This window comes from Schistocerca gregaria, chromosome 7, assembly GCF_023897955.1.
Source record: "Schistocerca gregaria isolate iqSchGreg1 chromosome 7, iqSchGreg1.2, whole genome shotgun sequence".
Classification (NCBI taxonomy): Eukaryota; Metazoa; Arthropoda; class Insecta; order Orthoptera; family Acrididae; genus Schistocerca; species Schistocerca gregaria.
The window spans coordinates 246,958,186-246,972,855 of record NC_064926.1 but is presented as its reverse complement, the minus strand read 5'-3'; positions in this window follow the sequence as shown (position 1 = coordinate 246,972,855).

The following is a 14,670-nucleotide window of genomic DNA, read 5'->3' as shown; positions in this document are numbered from 1 at the left end:
AGTAAATTACACCTGTTGTTTATATCCCACAGTAAATACGCCGCTTCAACGGTAAATTTCATCACTCTCTGTTTAATGTTCTACTAATATTGTGTTAAATTCCATCTCTCTCTCTCTCTCTCTCTCTCTCTCTCTCTCTCTCTCTCTCTCTCTCTTCTCTCTTCCCTCTTACTCTGATTAAGCACAAATGAACGGAGGGGACGAGAGAAAGGAAACCGAAATAAAATATTACAGATGTAATATTTATTATAAAAAAGATAATTATCCGAAGAGAAGTTAGATACACTCTTTGTTGACTGACCACATTTACATATAGTGTAGCTATGACGAAGCATATTCAGAGTTTAAAATGTACAATGTTTTTACAACCTACATTTTTCGCACTTACACAGTAAGATTAGTCATCATGTTTGTATTATATTTTTTCACACGTACACAATGAAATCAGTCATTATTAAATTTGATCTACAAACACTTTTTAGATAAAATTTCCTGTCAGATTAAAACTGAGTGACCGACCGAGACTCGAACTCGGGACCCTTGCCTTTCGCGGGCAAGTGCTCTACCATCTGAGCTACCGAAGCACAACTCAGGCTCGGTACTCACAGCTTTACTTCTGCCAGTAACTCGTCTCCTACCTTCCAAACTTTACAGAAGCTCTCCTGCGAACCTTGCAGAACTAGCACTCCTGAAAGAAAGAATATAGCGGAGACATGGCTTAGCCACAGCCTGGGGGATGTTTCCAGAGTGAGTACCGGGCGTGAATTGTGCTTCGGTAGCTCAGATGGTAGAGCATTTGCCTGCGAAAGGCAAAGGTCCCGAGTTCGAGTCTCGGTCAGGCACACAGTTTTAATCTGCCAGGAAGTTTCATATCAGCGCACACTCCGCTGCAGAGTGAAAATCTCATTCTGGGCTTTTTAGATGTTTCACATAGATACACAATAATATCGCCACCACCGTAATCGACTGCCTTTTGCGCAGAAAGACCTGGGGCAGATTCCCAGGACCACTTCAGATCTGTCTGAGACAGGAAGATCTGGACAACGCTTACATTCAGCTTCGAGAGACCAAGTATGGAATCAGGAGTTCCTTCAAGCTTACACTCACACACACACACACACACACACACACACACACACACACAGACACACACACACAATAGCTATTGGGAAATAATGACCCTGTTCATGCGTAAACCCAACAGATTTAAACTTTTTATAATTTTTTTAAATTTTATAAGTTTTTAAAGCATAGATCAGAATATTATTTACACAAAACACGAGAACCAGTTCCGATTTCTTTCTGCAGTCGTCTTCAGATAGTTCAGACCGTAAAAAAGCATGTGTATGCAGTAAGACTTATCATGAACAACGGTAGTCATGTGATTACAGGCACTCGCAGTGTGATCCAGCAAGAGCTTGACATTAAGCAATTACAACCTTCATCGTAAGTGAGCCAGATTGTAACCAATAATCTATCAGTCTGAGGTAATAAGTAATTCTAGTAGCCAACTGCACTGGTAAAACGTGCACCAAAAGCCCATTAACCGCAATTGCACGACGTGTATTAAAGTGAGAACAAAGTATGAAACGGTTACTAGAATTGTCAGTTGTTCCATACCGTGCCTTACAAAGAAATGTCCCAGCTTGAACTATAAAACAGTCATCATTATAAAAATTGCACCAATTGAAGAATAAATGTGAAATGCCAGAAGACCAACCAGGCTCGTGTCGTGCCAGGTGGTTCAGCTTCTGGTATTTTAGTTTTATCGTCAAGTTGTACAAATTTTATAAAGGCGTTAATTTTTTACGCCGAACTGGGTCATATACCGTTGTTGCCATAATATCTGCTGTGCAACAGCAAATAATAGACTTTTTATGTAATTTTTAGTAGTGCAACTGGCCATTCTACTTCTTTATTATAGTCGTCTTGAGAGATTATGATTTATCAACCTGGCTCACTTACGATGAAATTTGTAACTACGTGCTATCATAGTCTTGTTGGCCCACAATGAGGATGCATGTAACAGCAGACTACAGATAATGATGACAATTTTTACTGCGTGTTCACCGATCTTTCGCGGTTTAGGTGGAAAACAATCGGAACTAATTCTCGTGCATTAATTGTATAAAGAAATAAAACGATGTAAGAATTTAAAAAATTGTAAATAAAATAAATAATTTCATAAACTGCATTAAGACCGCTGACACCTCCCTGAAAATGTCGGGCATCTCTAAGGATGAAATGTTATTCGATGAAAGAAAACTGGCTGTGAGAAATGGCGTCTCGTCTTTACACGGTGGCGAGTGACGAACATACTACAGTGGATGTGATCCTTTCATATTATGCCGCTGTAGCTTTGCTCCTGATAGTAAAAACAGTTAATTTAGTGCAAATCAGTCGGGAAACATAGTGTTCTATAATCTCACTATTTTCACTTTTGTTTGCATATCATTCCAAATAATGCAAAAGTATGGTTCAGTCGCTGATGCCAAACTTAGATACTCTGGTTTAATTGTTCCGTTTTCTTTCTACCGGCTTCAGTCGAGCATATACCTTCATTATTTAGTTAATATTTTCGTAAAGTAGCACAGATATCAAGCTGCTTGATTCAGAATCTTTGCACTAGTACGTTGTTTACATGCTTTTGCACACAGTCCAACTTTTGGTAAAAGGTATTTTCTTGTTCGTCGGTAATTTAAAGGCGTTATTGTTTTTACGAGGGTAGCCCAGAAAGTAATAAACCTCATATTTTTCTCATCAGAAAACAATGCTACGGATGCGAAACATTACGTATGTACGTAATATATTGTCTGTTGTGAGTGGAAAGTGCTTCTCTTGCCTTAGAAAAAAATGCCTCTGAATACTATGGGACTTAACCGCTGAGGTCATCAGTTCCCTAGAACTTAGAACTACTGAAACCTAACTAACCTAAGGAGATCACACACATCCATGCCCGAGGCAGGATTCGAACCTGCGACCGCAGCGGTCGCGCGGTTACAGACTGTAGCGCCTAGAACCGCTCGACCAATCTGGCCGGCTTGCGTTAGAACTTTTTGTTCGAGGTGCTGATGAGGACTGTATATTTACATTAGGGTGTTGAAATTAAGGATGTAAATGAGGTTCTTCAATGGTTTTGTAAGATATGTAGTAGAGATAGGAAAATGGTGGGACAGGATGGGAAAATGGCTTCTCTTCAGGCTAAATTAGACACGTGTAGGAGACAGCTTGACAGGTTAAGGAGATGAAGGAGTGAACGGAGGTACGATCTGGGAAGTGGAAACAGATGAACCAGGCTTAGAACTTCATCTGACGCCTTTGTGGTAAATTGGATAAATAAACTTGATATGTTGCTTCAGTAAGAAACTGACTAACAAACTCCATCTGTTAATTAAAAAGTGAAAGTTCAGGAAAACCAGTAAAGAGAACGACCGTTTTTGGTAGATAATTCTCATGTCCATCCCTGATGTGATGGTGTGGAAGGGGTTGGAGGTGGGGGGAGGTAGGGGGCAAAATATCCCAGCGGCCCAGGCGCAAGTCTCTGAAGGGTTGGGATAGCCTAGGTGCTCCGTTCACAAATATCAGACTGCTATTAATGAATAAATTCGTATCATATTTATTTATGTTCTTAAAAAATAATAATACACGAGCACAGGTAAACTAGACCTTGCTTTCCGCTACAATTATTTACCTTTTTGATTATTACAGGCTAGCAGCAAAGAATTATTCTATTTCCTGTTTGATAGTGAAGGCACAATATTCTCTTTAGACATCGTGCGTGATAGACTCGAAAATGAGCTTTAAATGTTGTTGGAACACATACAGATAGATTTCCCCAACATATGTACGCAGCAACAACTGTGAAATGTCGTTATAATTTGATGGGATTGCCAACAACATTCAAAGAAAAGGAACTTCTGATTCCATCACAACGTGAGTTTAATTTTAAATTATTTTGCATTCAAGAGAAAACACGAGATAAAATTTGTCTGTTTGGATACAGTTGTCCTTGAAGAATGATACGTGGGTGAGTCAAATGAAAACCTTAAATATTTTTAAATATTATTTACTGTGCAGAAGTGGTACAAAGCTGTATCACTTTTCAATATAATCTCCCCACGCTCAATGCAAGTCTTACAGCGCTTACAAATTCCTGAAGAAAAAAATTCTTTTCGTAGTCCACGCAACCACTCATGCACCGCATGGCGTACCTCTTCATCAGAACGTAACTTCATTCCTACCATTGCTTCTTTGAGTGGTCCAAACATATGTAAATCATTTGGGGCAAGGTCTGGTGAGTATGGTGGCTGAGGAAGACACTCTAAATGCAGGTCTGTGATTGTTGCAACTGTTGTACGGGCAGTGTGGGGCCTTGCATTGTCATGTCGCAAAAGGACACCTGCTGACAGCAATCCACATCGCTTTGATTTGATTGCAGGTCGCAGATAATTTTTTGGGAGATCTGTGCTTGATGCACTGGTGACAGTAATCCCTCTAGTCATGTAATGCACCAAATTGACGCCTTTTTCGTCCCAAATGAGAGTCAGCATAACCTTCCCTGCTGATGGTTCGGTTCGAAACTTCTTTAGTTTAGGTGATGGGAAATGGCGCCAATCCTTGCTCGCTCTTTTCATTTCCGGTTGGCGGAAGTGAACCCAGGTTTCGTTCGCAATAACGATCCTTACAAGGAAGCCATCACGTTCTCGTTCAAAGAGCCAAAGAAGTTCTTCACAAGCATCAACAAGTCGTTCTCTCATTTCAGGAGTCAGCTGCCGTGGCACCCATCTTGTAGACACTTTGTGGAACTGGAGCACATAATTCACAATGTGGTCTGCTGACCCATGTCTAACCTGTAAACATGCTGCAATGTCATTCAGTGGCACTCTGAGGTTTTCCTTAACTATGGCTTCAACTGCTGCAATACACTGTGGAGTCACAACTCGTTGTGCCTGACCTGGACGAGGAGCACCTTCCACTGAGGTCACACAATTTGCGAACTTCCTACTCCATCGTAGACTTGCTGCTGTGACAAACATGCATCACCGTACTGAACCTTCATTCGTCGATGAATTTCAATAGGTTACACACCTACACTACGCAAAAACCGAATAACAGATCGCCGTTCTTTCCTGGTGCAAGTCGCAAGTAGGGGTGGCCATCTTTATACTGATACTGCGACGGTATGTGTGCATCTGCACTATGCTGCCACCTACAGGCCAATCTGCACGCTGTTTGTAGCATGCTTACCAACTTACAACATAATGGCGCGAAATTTCGATTTGTTATTACAAACTTAAGGTTTTCATTTGAAGAAATCAAGTGACTTGAAAGCGGTAGATGGGCGAAATTATGGACGGAAAAAAAGAATAGTGCTCCCATTTGTTTGTCCGTAAAACAGACAATTTACATGGGAACTGTCATGTTACCTGATACGACATTATTTCGTTGTCAAAGAGGTTTGTTATGCAGTGTTTCGTCTCAGGAAATGGAGAACCAAATTATGAACATTTCCTCGGAATATTAGAGCTCTTGAGTCACTATAACCTCGTTTTCCAAATTACATTAGCAGGTTTAGGTGCAGAAGAAGCTGTAAAGCGTTTACAAGTACACTGTCTCGTATATCAAACTCAGACTGAGTTTATTTCTAGTTGTGCCGATCATATCAGGAGTGCCAGCTTGGAACAGAGAAAATAAGGGACGTATTATTCATTTATTGTTGATTCAAATGATGATTCAAATCATGTTAAACGAACAACATTCATCCGGTGTAGCTTTCACCGCAATAAGGAAGTCGATAAGCAAATTATTAAGATTTGCCATCTTGTACTGAAAGCGTAGCTTCCTGCGGAACCGAGAGCAGATCTGACGCCGGCTAATAGTGCGAGCGAACCGTTGTACTTGCTTAACAAATGTTCCAATGTGTGTGAATTCCTAAGGGACCAATGTGCTTACACACCACTTACACACTACTTAAACTAACTTAACGCTAAGGACAACACTCACACCCATGCCCGAGGGAGGACTCGACCAGAACTCCGGCGGGACGGACCGCACACTTGCTTAACGCTGCGTGCAGTTCGTTACACATACTCTTCATGAATATGAAGAAGTATTATTAAATATTAATCGATTTTTCCATATTTATTATAACAAATTAGATGGATAACAAAACCACATTATTAAACTTTAAAATCAATAACTTCCTCACTTCCAAAGATACAAATTTTTACCTAAAACACATAATAACCTGCTGTCATTATCAAACTCAATTAGGGATTTAATGTATTTGTAAATAGTGTCAATTGAAACTAGATCTAAGAGAATAGGTTCATGTAACATAATTTTCTGAATTTTTCTGCAATTTCCGTCGTAATTGATAATACATTGGAAAATTATTATTTCATTACGTATTGGTTGCGTGAGCGTTTTAGAGAAACTGAGACAGTGGATGTAAGACATACGTAAAGTGAGAGTGTGATATTTTATTAATACTATCTAAATGTAATCAGGAGAAAGTAGTTGTACAATAGGGGAATTTGTGACATATCTCAGAGCGAGCTTGATTTTGTAAAAGACAGCGAGAAGGGGCATTGGCCATTAAATTTATTAGTAACTTATTTTGTGGAAAGGGATCGTATTTTGGTTTCAATAAATTTTATGTAGTTACCGAATTAGGAGATTTTTAGTATAAATTACGTGTGGTAACCTGATTGGCTGACATGAGAATTACCGCGAGTATATAAGTGCTCGAGATGATCTGACTGACTCCTTAACATAGTAGCCAATAGGAATTTAGCGTTTCCTGCGCACTTGTGTAGGGCTTGTGGCTCCGATTATGAGTCCGATATAGTCGCTCTGGAGCTGTCTTCTCGTTGACACCTATGTTAAATCACGCTGATCAAATTTCTACCAAAATGAATCAATCCGTGCGTTTGGTCGGTTCTCGAGGTGTTAATGAACAGCGACTACAGTGTTGAATATTTTGTGAAAGTTTGAGCATTGTGAGTAATCTGTTTCATGAGATTTCTTTTGTGAACATTTTAAGTCGTATATAAACGCCGCATGGAGTGTTTCCTGCAAATTACGAGTCATTATGGCGAGCACTTCATTACAAGAAGTGGGTCAGTGACTGTTTAGGACATTTAACACGTCGGCTTGGATTAAATATCTCCTGGCTGTTTTCGGGTGTGAACCTGGAACAGACACAATCAGTAATATTTCATAATTGATGTCGGGATATTAATTAAGGACTTGAGTTTGAAATTTAGAGCACGATCTTAATAACGAAACATCAAGCAAGTGTGCTAGAAAACTTCTTATATTCAAATTTAAGGAAAACTATAAATACATTTACAAATGTTATTTAAACTTCTAGCTTCAGAAATCTATTGTAATTCTGATTGGAAATGTGTGTGGAAATCAGAAATGTGTGAGCAAAAAGTATATTAGAAAAAAATTACTTGCTGGAGGTAGTAAATTTAACTTTCAGTGTAAGTTCTGTTGCTCAGATGTCTGGGGCCTGGTTTTCCACACTTTCGTAGAAAAGCAATGTTATGTTTTTAATCCCCTAATCTAAGTAAATCACCTTTTAAAAATGTATTCTGTGATCTGTTATAAACAACTAATATCAATAATATTTTAATTCCATGGTAAGATTAATATCTGACTCAGAAGCATCTAAAATCTCACTGATGAGCACTGGCTTTTCTATAGAAAATGAAGCGTTAGTAGATACTATGGTATTGATAAGTTATGTTAATGTTTTGGTCCTGTACGACATCCGAATGTTAGGAAGAGTTACTCACACATCTGTATATAAACTTTCTGCTCTGCGTTGGAAAGTTTCGCGCAATTTTTTCCGGGGAATTTGCTGGACGATGCAATGACATGTCATAGTCCCTGCAACTTCTTCGAATTTTTGCAGGCTCTATAATGGAGGATAACACTGTCAACAACATGCAGCCGAGCTTAGCGTTATTAATAACGAGTGAATATTGCAGCACGCTGTGATTCAATCTATTGCGCCACGACTACTGTTAGTTGTCTCAAATTACGCTGTCAAATATTTTGTGTTGTGTCCAGTACCACAGTAGGAATTGCTTCTGTGAATTCATGTTTAGTGTTAGAAAAGAGGTTAATTTATCCTATATTTCATCCCAATGAGAAATTTTTTTGTATATTCACTATAGATGTAATTATAAAATTGTCAATAGGGTACTATCTTTTTTAGTTTTTTCTTACGGAATAAAATGGTTTTTACTCGTTTGAATTTACTTCATTCTCATACAGGAACTAGCTTCTAGCCAGGTACTCGCCATGGTAATGTACAGAGCTTGATGACGAGAAATCATGTTATGGTTAATAGTTAACGCAAAGAGTTAGTTTTGAATAATAGTAATAGTTACACTTGGTTTCGTTTACAAGGTGAACTGCAGGTTCGACTTTAAAATGTTGAAATAGGATAAACGACAGCCCGCTTATCACGCACGAACGTCGCATCACGGAACTGACTACCTCCAACAAATTTACGGGCCAAATTTTATTCTAAATAAACTTCATAATTACAGGAAAGCAACGTTTCGTACTATGCCACCGAAATACCCGAAGAAATTATTAAAACAACATTATTACTAAACAGAGAATCTAAGTTACAGGAATGATACAATTTTGTAACACTAACACTCGAGGAAGAAGAAGAAGAAGAAATAATGTTTGTCCTATTAGCTTACATATATAAGAGACGATCAAAAACTTCCCGTTTGAGAGCTTTACTGCGTCACATATGCAACCCAGCGCGCCTCGATACCAGTAAGTAAGTATCGACATGTAGGCAAGTCTTTAGTATTGCCTTCGAATGGAAACTTTTTGACCTCCCCTTACACAAAGGTCAAGATGACTTTCTGAGATGTAAGATTATATCTAATCTCGAAGAGCCATGTTCAGTCTCGGTACATGCTATGAAATGAAATGTTACAGCGTGCAATATTTTTTGCAAAATTTTTATCAATGAAGTTCATTTAAGTATTGTTTTCCAGTGTTCTCCAGTTTTATAAGTTATGAGTTGGTAGTTTTACAGGAGAGGGGGGTAAGGATGGGGTGGGAGGTGGGGATGAGGGGTTGCCGGGTAAAGGAAGGTAGGATATTCTCGGTATAGCTCTGCTCTGGACGCCCTCCTACAAAGTCCTTAATCGGGTCGAATATAAACACTCCTGTCGGAGGACCATCTGCAGCTGAGTATTATTGCAGAGGTTCAAAATAGCGCTTCAGTTGTAAGGTTCTTAGTATTTCAAACATGATCGGTTTTGGGCTCTTGTATGCCCATCATCAGGTGTTACAACTTCGAACTGTGACCCCAAGCGTCGCGGTGGACGAGCACAGGACGCGATGTATCACCAGTCGTGTTTTAAATGAAAAGAACCTTACAAAAGTAAAGCCGTATTTTCAGCCTCTACCGGGCAGAATATGTTGGAAAGGCCAATGTCGTGCTGGAGTTGAAATGTATATGCCTTCCCTCTTAACCTGTCGCAGCAAATGCGCTTCTAAATTTAAATGAAATATTGAACGTTCCGAGACGCTGCTGTCTCTTTAAACGTGACCGGTATCCTCGCTGTGACTGGAGGGCCCTGTGAACGAGCGCGCCCGTTATTTCGCGCACGAGCGAGCCGCGGGCCGTTTGATGTATCGCCTCGCGCAGCCCCCGTTAATCGCCGACCCAATCTGTTTACGCGCGCTCTGAAGTTAATGACAGCCGTTATTAGCGTGATAACCGATATTTACAACTGCCCGAGCGCAAGAACGCTTCGCGGGGAGAGGTCGTCGATGCAATTCATCTGCCACCGTGAAAACCCACGCGCGCACAACGCCTGCAACGTTGCATGTGCGCCAGCGATTGCGTGCGCATGTGCGTCCGTGAATGTACGTTTGTTCGTGCTCGCGCTTGTGGCGCATATTCGTTTTTCTGTTCGTGGACGCTTCTAGGAAATGAATCTGCAGAGAAATGGGAGCCTGTTTCGTTGCGTGGAGCCAGCAAATGCTACACTCCTGGAAATTGAAATAAGAACACCGTGAATTCATTGTCCCAGGAAGGGGAAACTTTATTGACACATTCCTGGGGTGAGATACATCACATGATCACACTGACAGAACCACAGGCACATTGACACAGGCAACAGAGCATGCACAATGTCGGCACTAGTACAGTGTATATCCACCTTTCGCAGCAATGCAGGCTGCTATTCTCCCATGGAGACGATCGTAGAGATGCTGGATGTAGTCCTGTGTAACGGCTTGCCATGCCATTTCCACCTGGCGCCTCAGTTGGACCTGCGTTCGTGCTGGATGTGCAGACCGCGTGAGACGACGCTTCATCCAGTCCCTAACATGCTCAATGGGGGACAGATCCGGAGATCTTGCTGGCCAGGGTAGTTGACTTACACCTTCTAGAGCACGTTGGGTGGCACAAGATACATGCGGACGTGCATTGTCCTGTTGGAACAGCAAGTTCCCTTGCCGGTCTAGGAATGGTAGAACGATGGGTTCGATGACGGCTTGGATGTACCGTGCACTATTCAGTGTTCCCTCGACGATCACCAGTGGTGTACGGCCAGTGTAGGAGATCGCTCCCCACACCATGATGCCGGGTGTTGGCCCTGTGTGCCTCGGTCGTATGCAGTCCTGATTGTGGCGCTCACCTGCACGGCGCCAAACACGAATACGACCATCATTGGCACCAAGGCAGAAGCGACTCTCATCGCTGAAGACGACACGTCTCCATTCGTCCCTCCATTCAGGCCTGTCGCGACACCACTGGAGGTGGGCTGCACGATGTTGGGGCGTGAGCGGACGACGGCCTACCGGTGTGCGGGACCGTAGCCCAGCTTTATGGAGACGGTTGCGAATGGTCATCGCCGATACCCCAGGAGCAACAGTGTCCCTAATTTGCGGGGAAGTGGCGGTGCGGTCCCCTACGGCACTGCGTAGGCTCCTACGGTCTTGGCGTGCATCCGTGCGTCGCTGCGGTCCGGTCCCAGGTCGACGGGCACGTGCACCTTCCGCCGACCACTGGTGACAACATCGATGTACTGTGGAGACCTCACGCCCCACGTGTTGTGCAATTCGGCGGTACGTCCACCCGTCCTCCCGCATGCCCACTATACGCCCTCGCTCAAAGTCCGTCAACTGCACATACGGTTCACATCCACGCGGCATGCTACCAGTGTTAAAGACTGCGATGGAGCTCCGTATGCCACGGCAAACTGGCTGACACTGACGGCGGTGGTGCACAAATGCTGCGCAGCTAGCGCCATTCGACGGCTAACACCGCGGTTCCTGTGTCCGCTGTGCCGTGCGTGTGATCATTGCTTGTACAGCCCTCTCGCAGTGTCCGGAGTAAGTATGGTGGGTCTGACACACCGGTGTCAATGTGTTCTTTTTTACATTTCCAGGAGTCTATTTCCAGAATTGAGCACGATATCTTAGCATAGAATAAAGTTAACTGGAAGTTTCCAAGTAACCGTTAAACCAATTAGTAACTGTTAAACCAAGCACATGGAATTGAAATAGTAACTACCTGAGTATCTAGTAGATCCTACACGGCTAGCCACTAATCACAATGCCTGGAAGGGCAGTTATAACACAGAACACACTAATACTTTCAGTTTCAGTTATCTGAGAAATCCTCAGTAGCTTACCCCATTTACCTTTGTCTATTAAATTTCTGTTATGCAGCCCTGCAAACAAAATTTCTTCCGCAATAATTTCGGTCCGCTTTCCCCTCTGGTAGCTATTTTATTCATGGAAGACTTCAACGACGGGGCACTGGACTGTTTTAAACCAACGGTCTTCTGGAGGTACGTGGACGATACATTTGTAATATGGTGCACGGGATGGATGAATTATATCTGTTTCTTGAGCATTTGAATTCTATCCATGCTAGTATCAAATTTACTATGGAAATAGGAAAAAACAGCTGCCTTCCCCTTTTTGGATGTTAACGTTCGCCGTAAAGTTGATGACACGTTAGGAGATGCTGTACATCGTAAACCAACAAATAGAAATCTATATCTACATGCCAGTAGCTGCCATCGCCGTTCATAGACGCACAGATGTCCTTAAGACCTTTTTATCTGATAAAGATAATTTGCAAGAAGAGCTCACATAGCTTAAGAGAATTTTTAAAGCGAATGGACATTCTACGCAACAGATTTGTAGAGCATTCAGTCTAAAACCCAAAAGGCAGGTATGCGATGAGGAAGAAGATAGTAATTCGTTCAGATCAAGTGCATTTTGGCACTATGTGAGTGCTCTTTCCTCAAAGATAGGCCGTATTCTCAAGAAACACTGTGTTACGGTGATCTTCCTGCCTCCCACGAAGATTGCAGCTTTACTCGGCTCTGTGAAGGACGATTTATTGCTTCGTAACGCGGGTGTGTATCAGATTCGTTGCGGAAATTGGGAGAAGTCATACATAGGCCAAACAACACGCGCCGTTCAACATGTGTGTAACATCAAAGATACACACGCTTATCACACAGAAGTCAGCTGTGCCCGAACATTGTGTTGATACAGGGCATTCCATCAACTACAGTGATACGAAGATTTTCACATCCACCTCTTCCTTTTGGGATTCTGTCTCCAACGAAGCTGTAGAGGTTAGATCAGCTAATAATTTAATTTAATTTGGACAAAGCTTGTAATCGGGCTTTTGGGGTAATTAAACTGCAGAGAAGTCACCGTCCTGTCACCGCCACTGGACGTACATCGATAAGTGAATCGAATGTCTGCATGCCTTCACCACAGGCGGCGGCAGTGTAAGCGTATCTCTTTGCCGGAGACCAGCGTATGGACCGGTCTGCGCAGTACCGCCGTCTTGGAGCATATTAGGTAACGCTTAGCACCTTGTCGTCAGTCTTGCCACTCACTCTGAGGATGGCCGGACGATACACGGCCGAAATATCAGTGGCCTAATTCCGTTGCTGCACGCCCGAAATTTAATATTGTATTTTTATTTAATGAATTATTGTGCCACGAGAAGTTGAAAATTCACGGATACCTAATGATCACGGACTAAAAAAATATAATAATTAAATAAACGTAGAAAACTTCAACTGCGAGAACAATTATAGCTTAAGTTACCCGAAGAAAAATCTAACGAAAACCTGTTAAATGACCTTACGGAGTGTTGTTCACTGTGTATGTCATCTGGCTCAGAACATCTCACTGGTATGTCAAATGCTAAACCGTAGTCTCACCTAGCGATGAAAGAGGGAATGACGTACGACATCAATGGTTAGGAAACGCTGTATCTTGTTTTTCGGATGTCTGGTTGAAGGTCTTTATATTTGACGTCACTTTGGCGACTTGGCTTTGATGAAGAAGACGTGAAATGACTAAGACAAACCAAACACCAAGTCCCTGAGAGATCTGCAACCAGACCGCGAATGGAACTCTGTATCTTTCTATCTGAAAACAGCGAGTCCAACCACTAGAGCACTAACTGCGGAAAGTGGCAACGATGACCGAATTGTGCCCGATGCGAACTTATACCAAACGGGTTCCTTCTTTATTTCTTTCTCGAGTTCATATTTTCCCGCAATTTGTTCTTTTCTTAGTCGCCTAGCGGTGACGAGTCGGTCCATGCGCTAATCATCTGACAAGCGAAAGAGAAAGTATGACGCACGCCAGGCGAGGCCCCCGATCTCTGAGCGCCGCTAGTCCAGACGGCCGCTGCGGTGAGGTAAAGCCCACTGCCCGGAGATAGACGGGTCCCACCACTGACGCATCATCTGAGACGGTGCAAAGAGGTGATAAGCGGGTCTCAAGCCCAACACCCGCACGAGTTTACGTCGAGCTCGATGCGACAGAGAAGAGCACGTGTCTCTCCATTGACACGACATGATACAGGGGCGTGTGTCGTAAAACACATTCCTCCGCAACACACGGACGACGACCGCGAAGCCGTCTTATCGATGATGAGGCAGGGCCCACAGGCGACGATGTCCTGCAAATCTGCAACGTCGAACCATCCCACAGTATGGACACAGAGGGTGGAAACGGGCACGAGGCCACGTCGCGGGGTGCTGTCAAGAATGAACAACCTTTGATACAACGGAAGTTACAATCAACGCCGCGACTAACTCCCCAGTTCAGTGTTGTGGTCCCCTAGTAGCTTATCCTCCAAGTCGCCTTTAGATGAGACGCCCACCCCAGCACCTAAAGAGAATACCCAGTGAAACTACCATGTGACGAAACTGCAAAATGACAGCGTGTCAACGAGCTGGTTTCTGGATGTGTTTTTGTACTCATGTCTTATTTTCCATAGTTGGTTATGTACCAGCTGTCATTCCATTGGTTCATTGGTTTCATTGATGATTTTGTGTCACTGTATTTGTTATGCACATTGAGTTTTGCACTTTGACGTAGACGTTTTTATATATGTCAGCACCAGCTGATACTCCTTTGGCTTTTGGTAATGATTTTGCATCATTGTATTTGTTTATATATGTATATATTTTGTGTACCTGTTCTTCTATATCTCTGTGTTAATTCTGATAATTGGTTAAAGCAATTTTCAAATAATATCTCACGTTTGTTGTCGTAGTAGGTAAGATGACATGATGTTAGTGTACAATATCACGCTTAATTTATTTTGTTCTGTTTGCCTTGCGGACC